The sequence below is a fragment of the Cervus canadensis genome, chromosome 11, assembly GCF_019320065.1.
Source record: "Cervus canadensis isolate Bull #8, Minnesota chromosome 11, ASM1932006v1, whole genome shotgun sequence".
Lineage (NCBI taxonomy): Eukaryota > Metazoa > Chordata > Mammalia > Artiodactyla > Cervidae > Cervus > Cervus canadensis.
Window position 1 is genome coordinate 55,622,683 of NC_057396.1, and position 13,612 is coordinate 55,636,294.

Here is a 13,612-nt window from a genome sequence, read left to right on the forward strand (position 1 = left end):
TGGAAGAGAGGGTGAGATGTATGGAAAGAGTAACATGGAAACTTACATTACCATATGTAAAATAGATAGCCAACGGAACTTTGCTCCATGGCTGAGGAAATTCCAACAGGTGCTCTGTATCAACCTAGAGGGGTGGGATGGGAAGGGAGATGGGAGGGGGTTTCAAAAGGGAGGGGATATATGTGTACATATGGCTGTTTCATGTTGATGTTTGACAGAAAACAGCAAAATTCTGTAAAGCAAGTATCCTTCAGTAAAAAATTAATTAATTAAAAAATATGTAAAGTCATTGTAGTTCATTTTTTAAGACTTTTGAAAGAGTAGTTTTAGGTTTACAACAAAGTTGAGAGGGAGATTTCTTATATGACCCAAGTCCCTGCGCATGCATAGACTCCTTCATTAGCAACATTACTCATCAGAATAGTACTTTTTTTTTTTTTTTTTACCACAAGTGAGTCTACACTGATAGTTCATAATCACTGAAAGTCCACAATTTACCTTAGGGTTAACTCTCATTGCTGTACATTTTATGGATTTGGACAAATTTATCATGATATATATCCATTATTGTAATACGGCATAGAGGATTTTTGCTACCATAAGAATCTTCTGCGCTCTGCCTATTTATCTCTCTCCCTCCTTCTATCCCTAGCACTATTCTTTCTATTATCTCTATTGCTTTACATTTTCCAAAGTGTCATATGTGCATGCATACTAAGTCGCTTCAGTGGTGTCCGACTCTTTCCAACCCTATGGACTGTAGGCTGCCAGGCTTCTCTGTCCATGGGATTCCCCAGGCAAGAATATTGGAGATGGTTGCCACGCCCTCCTCCAGGGAATCTTCTCAACCCAGGGATCAAACCCACATCTCCTGTGGCTCCCGTATTGTAGGTGGATTCTTTACTGTGGAGCCAATGTGAAAGCTCAGAGTGTCATAAAGTTGGAACCAAAAAGTATGGAGCCTTTGCAGATTAGCTTCTTTCACTTAGTAATATGCATTTAAGTTTCCACTAAATATTTTCATGGCTTGATAGCTTCTTTTGTTTTAGCACTGAATAATATTCCATTGCCTGGATGATAGTTCATTTTTAAACATCAATCTTTTCCAGTCTCTAAAGGAAGTATGAGCCTCACTTTTTCAAAATGTGCTTTAACACTGAGTCTCAGATCTAGATCTCACTAGATCCTCCTAAGTGGCCCTAGACCCTGAGGTGCTGTTGAGGCTACAAAAGCGCTGAGGGAGAGGGCAGGAGAAGGAAGACAAGTCATTGGCCTCAGCTGTGAACTGTGAAGAACTTGAAGGAAAACAAAATATGGATGTAGGTAGATGTATATATCCACAAAGAAACCTCCTTTTTGTTATGATAAATCACAATCTCCACAAATTACATAGGATAAACCAGCTTCTATACTTCCTTACTTCTTAAATCTGATTCTTCTCTTAATCTCATCCTTTATTATCTCATCTACAGTAGACCTTGTAGTTGCTCACCTACCATCATTTACCCCTTTCCCTCTAAGAAACAGCACCCTTGGTTGATTGGCTGCCATCATCCTTATTCTACCTCACTCTAAATGCCTCCTGAAGTGTCCCTCTGCTTCTCCGCCTGACCCCTAAGTTCTTTCTCTTCACAACAGAGTTAGCTTTTAAAACTTAGATCGTAGCACCACCCCCATTTAAATGATTTCTCTATTGAGAACAACGTCCAATCTCCTTACAAGAACCCGCAAGGTCCTAAGTGACTATTCCAACCCCCTTAACTCTGGCCTCAACTCCTGTCACTGTTATCATGGGCCAATCACATTGGTTTGTTGGTTCTTTAAATATACCAAAGTCTTTCCATCCACAGGGCTTCTGTCCTTGCTGTTTTTTGTTTGTTTTTTAATTCCTGGGAGGCTTAATTTCAGTTCTTTGGGTGGTTGGTTTCTTATCCCTCAGGTCACTAGCTGAATACCTCAGGACGATTCTACCTAAAGGAACCTACTACCCAGTTATCATCATTGCCTTCTATTTTATGTTTTCCATGCCATTGATCATTATCAGAAATACTCATATTTACTTATTATTTCTTAAATTTTCTGGAATGAAAGCATTGTAAATGTAGGAAGTTTCTCATTGCTCCAGTCCAAGAGTTTAATAACTGCTCAATAACCACTTGTTCAAAAAAAAAAAAAAAGAAGGAAGGGGGCAGGGGAACAAAAAGATCTAGTTAGTACTTCTTACTCTTCTTGATCCATAAGCAATCAATATACACTGTTAGACCTACCAGGCCCACTAGGTGAGGAACATGGAATTAGATTATTACCTTAAACATATAATGAAATGGGCTTCCCAGGTGGTGTAGTGGTAAAAGAATCTGCCTGAGAATGCAGGAGTTGCGAGAGACATAGTTCTGAAATCTGGGTGAGGAAGAGGAGTTGTTGTTTAGTTGCTAAGTCATGTCCAATTCTTTGCAGCCCCATAGACTGCAGCACACCAGGCTATCTTGTCCTTCAATATCTCTTGGAGTTTGCTCAAATTCATGTCCATTGAGTCAGTGATACCATCAAACCATCTCGTCCTCTGTTGTGTCCTCTTCTTGCCATCAGTCTTTCCCAACATCAGCTTCTTTTTCAGTGAGTTAACTTTTTGCATCAGGTAGCCAAACTACTGGAGCTTCAGCTTCAGCATCAGTCCTTCCAATGAATATTCAGTATGGATTTCCTTTAGAGCTGACTGGTTTGATCTCCTGTCAGTCCAACGGACTCTCAAGAATCTTCTCCAACACTACAGTTTGAAAGCATCAATTCTTCAGTGCTCAATCTTCTTTTTGGTCCAATTCTCACATTCATACCATTCACACATGATTTCTGTAAAACCATAGCTTTGACTATATGGACTTTTGTTGGCAAAGTGATGTCTTTGCTTTTTAATACAACTGTCTAGGTTTGCCATAGCATTTCTTCCAAGAAGCAAGTGTCTTTTAATTTCATGGCTGCAGTCACCAACTGCAGTAATTTTGGATCCCAGGAAAATAAAATCTGTCACTGCTTCCATTGTTTCCCTTCTATTTGCCAGGAAATGATGGGACCGGATGTCATGATCTCAGTTTTTTGAATGTTGCATTTCAAGCCAGCAATGCAGGTGTAGTGGTAAAAGAATCCACCTGCCAATGCAGGAGGCACAAGAGATACACGTCAAAAACCTGGGTTAGGAAGATCCCCTGGAGTGGGAAATGGCAACCCACTCCAGTATGCTTGCCTGGAAAAATTTCACATACAAAGGAACGTGGCAGGCTACAGTCCATGGGATCACAAAGAGTCGGACATGACCATGCAACTGAGCACACATGGGACAATGAAATAAATACCTAAAGTAATTTTTTTAAACACATGATTTAATAATTGAGAACATAAACTATTTTTGATGGTTGCACTGGCTTCCTTCAACATTATATCCTAGATAGACTCATTCTTAAGTAGATTAATTGGATACTTTAAAATGTAGCATGAACTTTTTAGCAGAATAATTGGGGATAGTCTTTGACTCCAAAGAGCCTAAGTTCACATTCTGGCTCTGGAATTTACCAGGTATAAACTTGGGGTGGTTTATCTAACCTTTCTGGCCTCAGTTTTCTCACCTATAAAATGAAGCTAATGCTGGTTCCCCCCTTCATAGTACTACCACTAGGATTAGATAAATGGATGCCAGGTCGTTTAACATAGTTCTTGCACAGACTAAGGATCTGACAAATCACAACAGTTATTAAAGTGTTTCATATTTCACCATATCAACAGATTTTCTAAATAGGCACTTGGGTCTCCCATTTACAGAAGAACCAAACAAATGAGTCCTCAACAGTGGGTCCACAGGCAATGATTGATACTATTTTCCCTGAGCCTTTAATTATGACAGTAGGACTTTCTTCAGCTGACACCCAGGTATGCCTGCTTGCCTTTTATTTCCTTTCTGTAAAGCTTTCTTTTATCACAGCTTCACATATGCATCTGATTTGGTTTTTGCTTTATGTGGCTGCCAATATGTGGAATCTGTCTGATCTTTTTGAAACTATAGGAGAGGGATAGAAATTCAACAGGAACCTGAAGACTTTCTTCTTTTTCCCTTCCATAAAGCAGGGTTGGGTATGATGAAGTTAAAAATAAAAAAGCATTATTTTCAGATTGATTCCTAGAGAAAGTTTCATGTGAATGCAACAATCCAAAAAAAGCATATAATGGGCCCCCAAGCCTTTCAATTATAAATATGTGTTTAAGAAAAGCTTATGAATAAAATGTAACACAAAAAGTAGATGCTAGCAGAGATCAAATTACCTAATTACTCCTGAATGCTTAGAGCAAGCCACCTCCATGCTCCCTACAATATGGAATGCCCATGGAGAAAAAAAATATAAAGGTTCATATTAAACTAAAGTTCTGTATTTGATTGAACTCTAGTTTTACAATTCCATATTTTCCTGATATTTTTGTAGTCTCTGTGTATAAGCTCATGACAGTCTATCATGAAATGACACACAGGCAAGGAAAAAAAATGTTTCCCAGGATACACTAAAGTCAAGAAAAGAAAAGGAAAAAAGAAATAAGAAAATGAAATTTAGAGGAAAGCTAATTCTCTTGGAATACAAAAAACAATTTTTCATTGTGATAAATAGCTCTCCCCCAATAAATGCAGTATAATTATAAATCTTTCAGCTGTAGGCACAAGTTACAGATGAATCATGCCATCATGGGGTAGCTTATTTGGCAATTCAGCCTCAGAGCCAAAGAACATTTACTGTTTGCCAAGTGCTGTGCTAGACAATGTCTTGTGTTATCACACTTATTTCTCACAATTACTGTATGGAGAAAGCATAATTGTCCCCTTTTGTCATGTGAGAAAACTGATCCTCAGAGACATGAATCCACTTGTGCTGAGTTGTACACCTTGGTTCTTGGGTTCCAAGTGACAGACAGACCCCGAGCTATCAAGGGAGAGAGATGAATATTGAAGACATGGAGGCCAGGTTGTGTGAATGCAGGTTATATGATAGAAATAAGGCTATGAGGTTTAAAACAAAATTCTCAGGGGAAAAAAATAAATGAAGGGTTAAAAAGGTCACTAGCGCCCGCCCTCTCAAAATAGTGAACATTTTATCGTTTTTGATCTATCTTGCTCTGCTGTCTCAACTTTTCATCTTGTCCCTAAATCTGGGAGATCTTCAAGACTCTGCCTTCATCTCCTCTCTTTACTTCCTTCCTCAGGGAGATTATCACTCCGCAGCCACTTCTACGCAAACAATTCCCAGATTGATGCCTCTCGCCTTGACCTGTCTCAAGAGCTCCAATCACACCTTTCCAACGGGCAAGACATTGGCCAGGATATTATAACTTCCTCTCAAACTCAGTATTTGTTTTAAAAAAAGAAAGAAAGGAAAGACGGGAATAAGGAAGGAAAAATGAAAGGAATAAAAGAAAAGAAAGCCTTTCTTCCCCCTATAACACAAGAACTTGTCTTCATCCTGCTTCCCCTATATCTGGTTATGATAAATTAGCCATCCAGGCACCTTGGTTCACAATTCAACAGCATCTTCATCTTTTCCCTTCTCCTTAAGCCCCACACTCATCATTGGGTCATGAATTTCTTTTCTATTACAGGTATTAAAAAACAATTTTTAAAGATAAAATCAAAACCATCACATTAAAATGAACATGTGTCAAATATTATATCAACTCATTCGTTAATAGGGAACCAGTAAAATGTTCCAATTATTCAAAGGACCTCACATATATAAGCAATAAGAAATACTGAAATCAATTTATAAAAAGGTGTAAATAATTTATATGTAGATATAAAACAGGCTTACTATATGAGTGGAGGGAGCAGGAAAATGGATTGTCACTGACAGATCTCATTTGCAGGTCTATGAAAAAGATTCATTTGAATTGCTGCCAGTTAACTACAATTCCTATTATAAAACATTGAAAAATTTCTCATAGACAATGAAAGGCACAAACCCCACAGAACCAGGTAGCCAGGTAGAGTGTGTATTAAAAAACACATACTTTACTACTGAAAGTGCTTAGTAATCTTTTTGGCCCATTTCAAAGTTTTTCACAAATTTTCCCAACTCAGGCATTAGTCCTTCACTTTAGATTTTAGAACCTAATACACAGACTATTACCATAGCTTTTAACTCATCACCCTGCACTTATCTTTTGACCAAGAGGGCTTTAACATTTCCCTCAGCTTGAATAAACTTTTGACAACTTTCTTCTTGATTATGGGCCCTTGACATCCCTTTTTTTGGAGCAGCTTACTTTAGAAAACTTGCAATTATAAGGTCTTTCTCAGACTCTTTAAGATGCAAATCTTCTATAATAAAGGAATAGATTTCTTGAGGACCTAAGAGCCATCTCTTTGAAATATAATTATCAAAGATAGAATACCTCTACATGGAAGGGTGGGAGCCTAATTTTGACAAGAACTAATTACCAAATACAGGCAGCTTAAACACCACGATCAATGTCCCTACTAACTTCCTTCAGTATTTTTCTGTTCGCACCCTCTAGCACTTAAATATTCTCTTGCCTTTTGTTACAGTGGAATTGAGTTCAATCTCTCCCTCTGCTATAATAGTCTCGCTTCCCAATGCTGTTAGACTTGAACAAAATCTTTCTTTCCTGTTTAACTGTCCTGGTTCAATTTTTGACACCTTTAACCTCTCCAGTCTGTAACAAACAGTGAATCTCCCTAATCTTCCTAAGGTAACAGTTGATTTACACAGCATTCTCTTCCACTATTGATAATCCTTGGACTATAAACAAAACAAAAGTGTTTTATTTGGCCATCACATTTTTTAAAAAATTTAAGCCAGTAATGAAAAATTAGTCAATTTTACATACATCTAGATTATTTTTTTCTTGAAAAACCACAAGAACTGGCAACTCTGCCTGAGCTCACTTTCAAGCATGGTCATAATCAACTAGAACTGGATACAAAATTTAAGCCATGAGCAAAGGTTGGTTTTTCACAGCCCTCCTTCCAGTGGGGGCTTTTGTGCTTACATTTGGCCGGCTTAGTTATCCCCAAGACTTGCCTAGCCTCTTCAAGTATTTCTGTTTTTGAACTGTGGCCAGTGAGGTTCAAATGGTTTAGCTTCCCCTAAAAGTTATCATTTCTTACATTTTCAGCTTTGGCTCTAACTTTATTTTGCTAACTTAGACTCTCACCGTCCCCCTAGAATAACTTCTATTTGGCACGTGCTCCTCTCTCCACCTGGAAATTCACTGGTCTTTCCTGTTTTCCGATCTTTATCGCCAGCCATTAAATCTTTGTTAAGGGATTTCCCTCGTGGTCCAGTGGCTGGGAGTCTGCCTTCCCAATGCAGAGAGCCTGGGTTCAACCCCTGGTCAAGGAACTAGACCCCACATGTCACAAATGAAAGATCCCACAACTAAAAGAGCCTGCTTGCCACAGCTAAAGGGCCGGCCATGTACTGCAGCTAAGACCTGGCATAGCCAAATGAGTAAATATATTTTAAAATCCTAGTTGAGACTCAGAATTCCACTCACATGCTGCCACCTTCAGGAAGTCTTCCCTAACTTGAGTCCTAGATGAATCCACATTTCTATCAGTAATCCACATTCTATCTATCATGATTGTTTGTCCTACTCCCAACAGCATTTAACAACCCTCAAAATAGGGCTGTCCTTATTTATCTGTGTACCTACTTAAACTTTCTCTTAATCTTTATAATCTCTGGCCCAAGTTCTTCCATGTAATACACAATCAATCAATAAATGAATAAGCTACTTGTAGAAACAACTAGAAAGAGTCGGAGATTTGTTCAAGGGATTTTAGGCTCAGAATTCATGGGAGCAAGCAACTAATTGGGGTTTTCATGTAGTTACAAATGAATAACCTTAGCCAGTACTGGATTTATTCCGTGTGTATAAATTATGTAATAGCATTTTTTCTTCTCCAAATGCAGGATGATCCAAACAAAAGTATACATAAATCTCGACCACAGTCCAAAGCCTGAAATCTAAAAAGGAAATTTCCTTTAATCGTCAACTTTGAATAGTAGTAGATTACTAGCAGGGGTACCCTTGTACAGGGGAACACCTTAAGCAATTTTTTAGTGACTTATAACAATTCACATTTATTACCTCATAGTTTTCCAGGGCCTAGAATGTACTGCAGCTTAGTTAGATGCTTTGACAAGACTGCAGTCAACCTAAGGCCCAATTGGGGATGCATCCGTTTCCAAGCCCACTCCAACAGTTGTTGACAGGATCCATTTTCTCACAGAAGTTTGGACTGAAGGCCTCAGCTCTTCAGGACCTATTGGCTGCCTGCCTCCCTGGATTGTTTGCCACAAGGGTCTCTCCATAGAAGGCTCATGCAGCTGGCTTCATCAGAGCCAGTGAGAGAGAGCAGGAATGAGAGTACTAGTAAGATGAAAGTCAAAGGGAGTGAAAGCCCATCACTTCTGCCGTATTTCTTAGAAATAAGGCACTAGTTTCAACCCGTATCAGAAGAGGGCTACACAAGTACAAGAATACAACACTTGTCCTTCACCTGCTTCTCAGCCTCACTAGGACATCTGACACCACCATACTCCCACTTGGGCTCTTGAAAGATGTTCCAGTAAGGAGGCAATGGATATACTGTGCTCAGTCACGTCCAGCTCTGCCACCTCATGGACTGGAGACTGCCAGGCTTCTCTGTCCATTAGCTTTTCCAGGCAAGAATACTGGAGCGGGTTGCCATTTCCTATTCCAGGGGATCTTCCTGACCCAGGGATCTAACCCACATCTCTTGTGCCTTCTGCATTACAGGTGGATTCTTTACCACTGAGCCACCTGGGAAGCCAAGAAGGCAGTGGAGGAGTGAGAAATGATAATATGGAAGACTGAGAGGAAGGTTAGTTAGGCAAAGCAAACTTTCTGGAGGCAGGTACATTGGGGAAGTGACAACAGGGGAAACTGACATCAAATGGAGTCTCATTACCATTAATGAACCTGTACGCAGGTCAAGAAGCAACAGTTAGAACCGGACATAGAACAACAAACTGGTTCAAAATTAGGAAGTGAGTACATCATGGCTGTATATTGTCACTCTGCTGATTTAACTTATATGCACAGTACATCATGTGAAATACTGGGCTGGATGAAGCACAAGCTGAAATCAAAATTGCCAGGAGAAATATCAGTAACCTCAGATATGCAGATGACACCATCCTAATGGCAGAAAGTGAAGAGGAACTAAAGAGCCTCTTGATGAAAGTGAAAGAGGAGAGTGAAAAAACTGTATTAAAACTCAACATTCAAAAATGAAGATCATGGCATCTGGTCCCATCACTTTATGGCAGATAGATGGGGAAACCATGACAGATTTCTCCAAAACCACCATGGACAGTGACTGCAACCATGAAATTAAAAGACTCTTGCTCCTTGGAAGGAAAGCTATGACAAACCTAGACAGGATGTTAAAAAGAAGAGATATTACTTTGCTGACAAAGGTCCAAATAATCAAAGCTATGGTTTTTCCAGAAATCATGTATGGATGTGAGAGTTGGACAATAAAAATGGCTGAGTGCCAAAGAATTAATGCTTTGGACTATGGTATTACGGAGGACACTTTACAGTCCCTTAGACTGCAAGGAAATCAAACCAGTCAGTCCTAAAGGAAAGTGAAAGTTGCTCAGTTGTCTCCCACTCTTTGCAACCCCATGGACTATAAAGTCCATGGAATTCTCTGGACCAGAATACTGGAATGGGTAGCCTTTCCCTTCTCCAGGGGATCCTCCCAACCCAGGGATCAAACCGAGGTCTCCTGCATTGCAGGTGGATTCTTTACCAGCTGAGCCACAAGGGAAGCCCAAGAATACTGGAGTAGGTATCCTATCCCTTCTCCAGGGAATCTTCCCAACCCAGGAATTGAATCAGGGTCTCCTGCATTGCAGGTGGATTCTTTACCAACTGAGATATCAGGGAAGCCCAATCCTAAAGGAAATCAACCCTGAATATTCATCGGAAGGACTGATGCTGAAGCTGAAACTCCAATACTTTGGCCACCTGAGGCAAAGAACTGACTCATTTGAAAAGACCCTGATGCTGGGAAAGATTGAAGGCAGGAGGAGAAGGGGACGACAGAGGATGAGATGGCTGGATGGCATCACTGACTCAATGGACATGAGTTTGAGCAAACTTCGGGAGATGGTGGACAGGAAAGTCTGGTGTGCTGCAGTCCATGGGGTTTCAAAGAGTCAGACACAACTGAGCAACTGAACAACACTTTGCTGAGGAAAAAAAAAGTAGAAATAATTTAGGATAAGTTAGAAAAAAAGAAAATGTATAAACAATTCCAAGAGCAGCTTCTTTGGCAGAAGTGGGAAGCTGGGGATAGGGTTAGGGAGGTACAGAAGGCCAGCGGAGCCAGGAAAAATGAAATAGATAAATAACTAGACTAATTTGAAAACGTAGAGACAAATGACACACAGAATAAGAAATAATAAATGAAAAAAATCGAATACCAAATAAATTAAAATAATTGCATATAGTAAAAAAGACTATCTTCACAATTCTGTGAATGACACGAATGTTTTTTTAGCAAGATAAAAGGAAATGAATAAACATATCTGCAGAGGGAGAAAAATAGGAAGAAATAAAGAACTTTGTTTTTAAAAGCTTACGCTTGAAATGATCTTGGGGGTGGGGCAGAGTTTGACACCAAAAACTAAGGCATAAAAAAAGGCATAAAAGCAAAAATAAACAAGTAGAACTACATCCAACTAAAAGCTTCTGCACAGCAATGGAAACCCTCAACAAAATGAAGAGGCAACATACAGAATGGGATAAAATATTTGCAAATCATATATCAGCCAAATAGTTAATATCCAAAATATATAAACTTGCAAAACTCAATAACAATAGTAATAAAAATGAAAACCCTGATCTTAACTGGCATAGGAAATGAATAGACATTTTTCTGAAGAACACATGTAGGTGACTGACAGACACATGAAAAGATGCTCAGCATCACTAATCATCAGGGAAATGCAAATCAAAACCACAATAAGATATCATCTCACACTTGTTAGAATAGCTCTCATCAAAACACGAGAAATAAATTGTTAGTGAGGATGTGGAGGAAAGGGAATCCTTGTACAGTGCCAGTGGGAATGTAATTTGGTGTGACCACTATGAAAAATAGTATGGAACATCCTCAACAAATAAAAACAGAACTACCACATGACCCAGCACTTCCACTTCTAGGTATATATCCAAAGGAAAAGATGTCACTATCTCAAAGAGATATTTGCACCCCCATGTTAACTGCATCATTATTTACAGTAGCTAAGATATGCAAACAACCCATGTCTATCAATGGATAAATGGATAAAGAAAATCTGATACCTATATATTATATAATATATAGCATTTATACTTTTATATGAATATTATTCACCTATGAAAAAGAAGAAAATCCTGGCATTTGCAACATTTGTAGACCATAAGGGCAGTATGCTAAATGAAATAAGTCAGACAGAGAGAAACAAATATTGTCTGAGCTCACTTATATGTGAAATCTAAAAAAGCAATGCATAAAACACAAAACAGATTTGTGGTTGCCAGAGGTAGGTAAGAAAGGGTGAGGGAAATGAGTGAAGGTAGTCAAAAGGTACAAATTTTCAGTGCAAGATAAGTTCTAGGGGTGTACAACATGGTAAGTATAGCTAACAATGCTCTATTGTATTTTTGAAAGTTGCTTACAGTGGACATCTTAAAAGTTCTCATCACAAGGAAAAAAATTGTAAGTATGTGAGGTTATAGATGTTAACTCGGAGAAGGCAATGGCAACCCACTCCAGTACTCTTGCCTGGAGAATCCCATTGATGAAGGAGCCTGGTGGGCTGCATTCCATGGGGCCGCTAAGAGTCGGACACGACTGAGGGATTTCACTTTCACTTTTCACTTTCCTGCATTGGAGAAGGCAATGGCAACCCACTCCAGTGTTCTTGCCTGGAGAATCCCAGGGACGGGGGAGCCTGGTGGGCTGCTGTCTATGGGGTCGCACAGAGTTGGACACGACTGAAGCGACTTAGCAGCAGCAGCAGATGTTAACTCAGCATATTGCTATAACCATTTTACAAATTTATTTTGTAAATTTACATTTATCAAATCATTATGTTGTACACCTTACAATTGACATGCTTTATGTCAATTATATCTCAAAACTGGAAAAATTTCTCTTAAGCACTTAGGCAAGATATTTTATGAATGAATCTTTATAAAACTTAAATAATCTCACACTTTCCCTGTGTTCCCCAAAATACTTAATATAAAATCAAAAGCACACTAATGAAAATAACCTATTTAGCACAGAAAAACAAAACTATAATGCTGCTCACTTATTAAAAGAAATGTCAATTTTCATATATATGTATATATATTCTTAAAAGAATAACACTTTATTACCAGTGTGGTTAATTCCAAAAAGTCAAAGATAACCCTATATTAAGACACTATGACAGAGATGACCAGCTATCCACTAAAATTTCTCATTCAATCATGGTTTATATTTATTGATATAAATTAGCTGCCTAAACTGGGACTATATTTCCCAACCATCCTTGCAATTAGGTGTTGCCATATGATGGAGAGTGAAAAAGTTGGCTTAAAACTCAACATTCAGAAAACTAAGATCATGGCATCCGGTCCATTCACTTCATGGCAAATAGATGGGGAAACAATGGAAACAGTGACAGACTTTATTTTTTGGGGCTCCAAAATCACTGCAGATGGTGACTGCAGCCATGAAATTTAAAGATACTTGCTCCTTGGAAGAAAAGCTATGACCAACCTAGACAGCATATTAAAAAGCAGAGACATTACTTTGCCAACAAATGTCCGTCTAGTCAAGGCTATGGTTTTTCCAGTAGTCATGCATGGATGTGAGAGATGGACTATAAAGAAAGCTGAGTGCCAAAGAATTGATGCTTTTGAACTGTGGTGTTGGAGAAGACTCTTGAGAGTCCCTTGGACTGCAAGGAGATCCAATCAGTCCATCCTAAAGGAAATCAGTCCTGAATATTCATTGGAAGGACTGATGCTGAAGCTGAAACTCCAATACTTTGGCCACGTGATGTGAAGAACTGACTCATTTGAAAAGACCCTGATGCTGGGAAAGATTGAAGGCAGGAGGAGAAGGGGATGACAGAGGATGAGATGGTTGGATGGCATTACTGACTCGTTGGACATGAGTTTGAGCAAGCTCTGGGAGTTGGTGATGCACAGGGAAGCCTGGCGTGCTGCAGTCCATGGGGTTGCAGGGAGTCAGACACATCTGAGTGACTGAAGTGACCTGAACTGAACTGACATGATGGAATGTTAACCAATGGAATATGAACAAAAGTGCTTTGTGCCAGTTCCAGGTACCTCTTATAAATCACTGCTCCATGCTCTCATTCCTTCCCAGTTGGGTAGTTGGACTAGGAACAATTCTAGAACCTAGGAAGCTATATTTTGATGATGGTAAAGTATTTGTCAATCTGAGTCTCTCAATGAGTATGTGGAAGAGGACTGCCTTAATTTATCCATCCCTCTAGTTCTATCCACAAAAAAAACTTTC

At 39.1% G+C, this 13,612-nt stretch overlaps 1 protein-coding gene across 2 annotated transcripts in view; it reads right to left on the reverse strand.

Moving 5' to 3' along the window:
* Positions 1-13,612, reverse strand: part of KCNA4 (potassium voltage-gated channel subfamily A member 4) — a 224,565-nt gene that overhangs the window by 34,181 nt on the left and 176,772 nt on the right. The window lies entirely within an intron of this gene.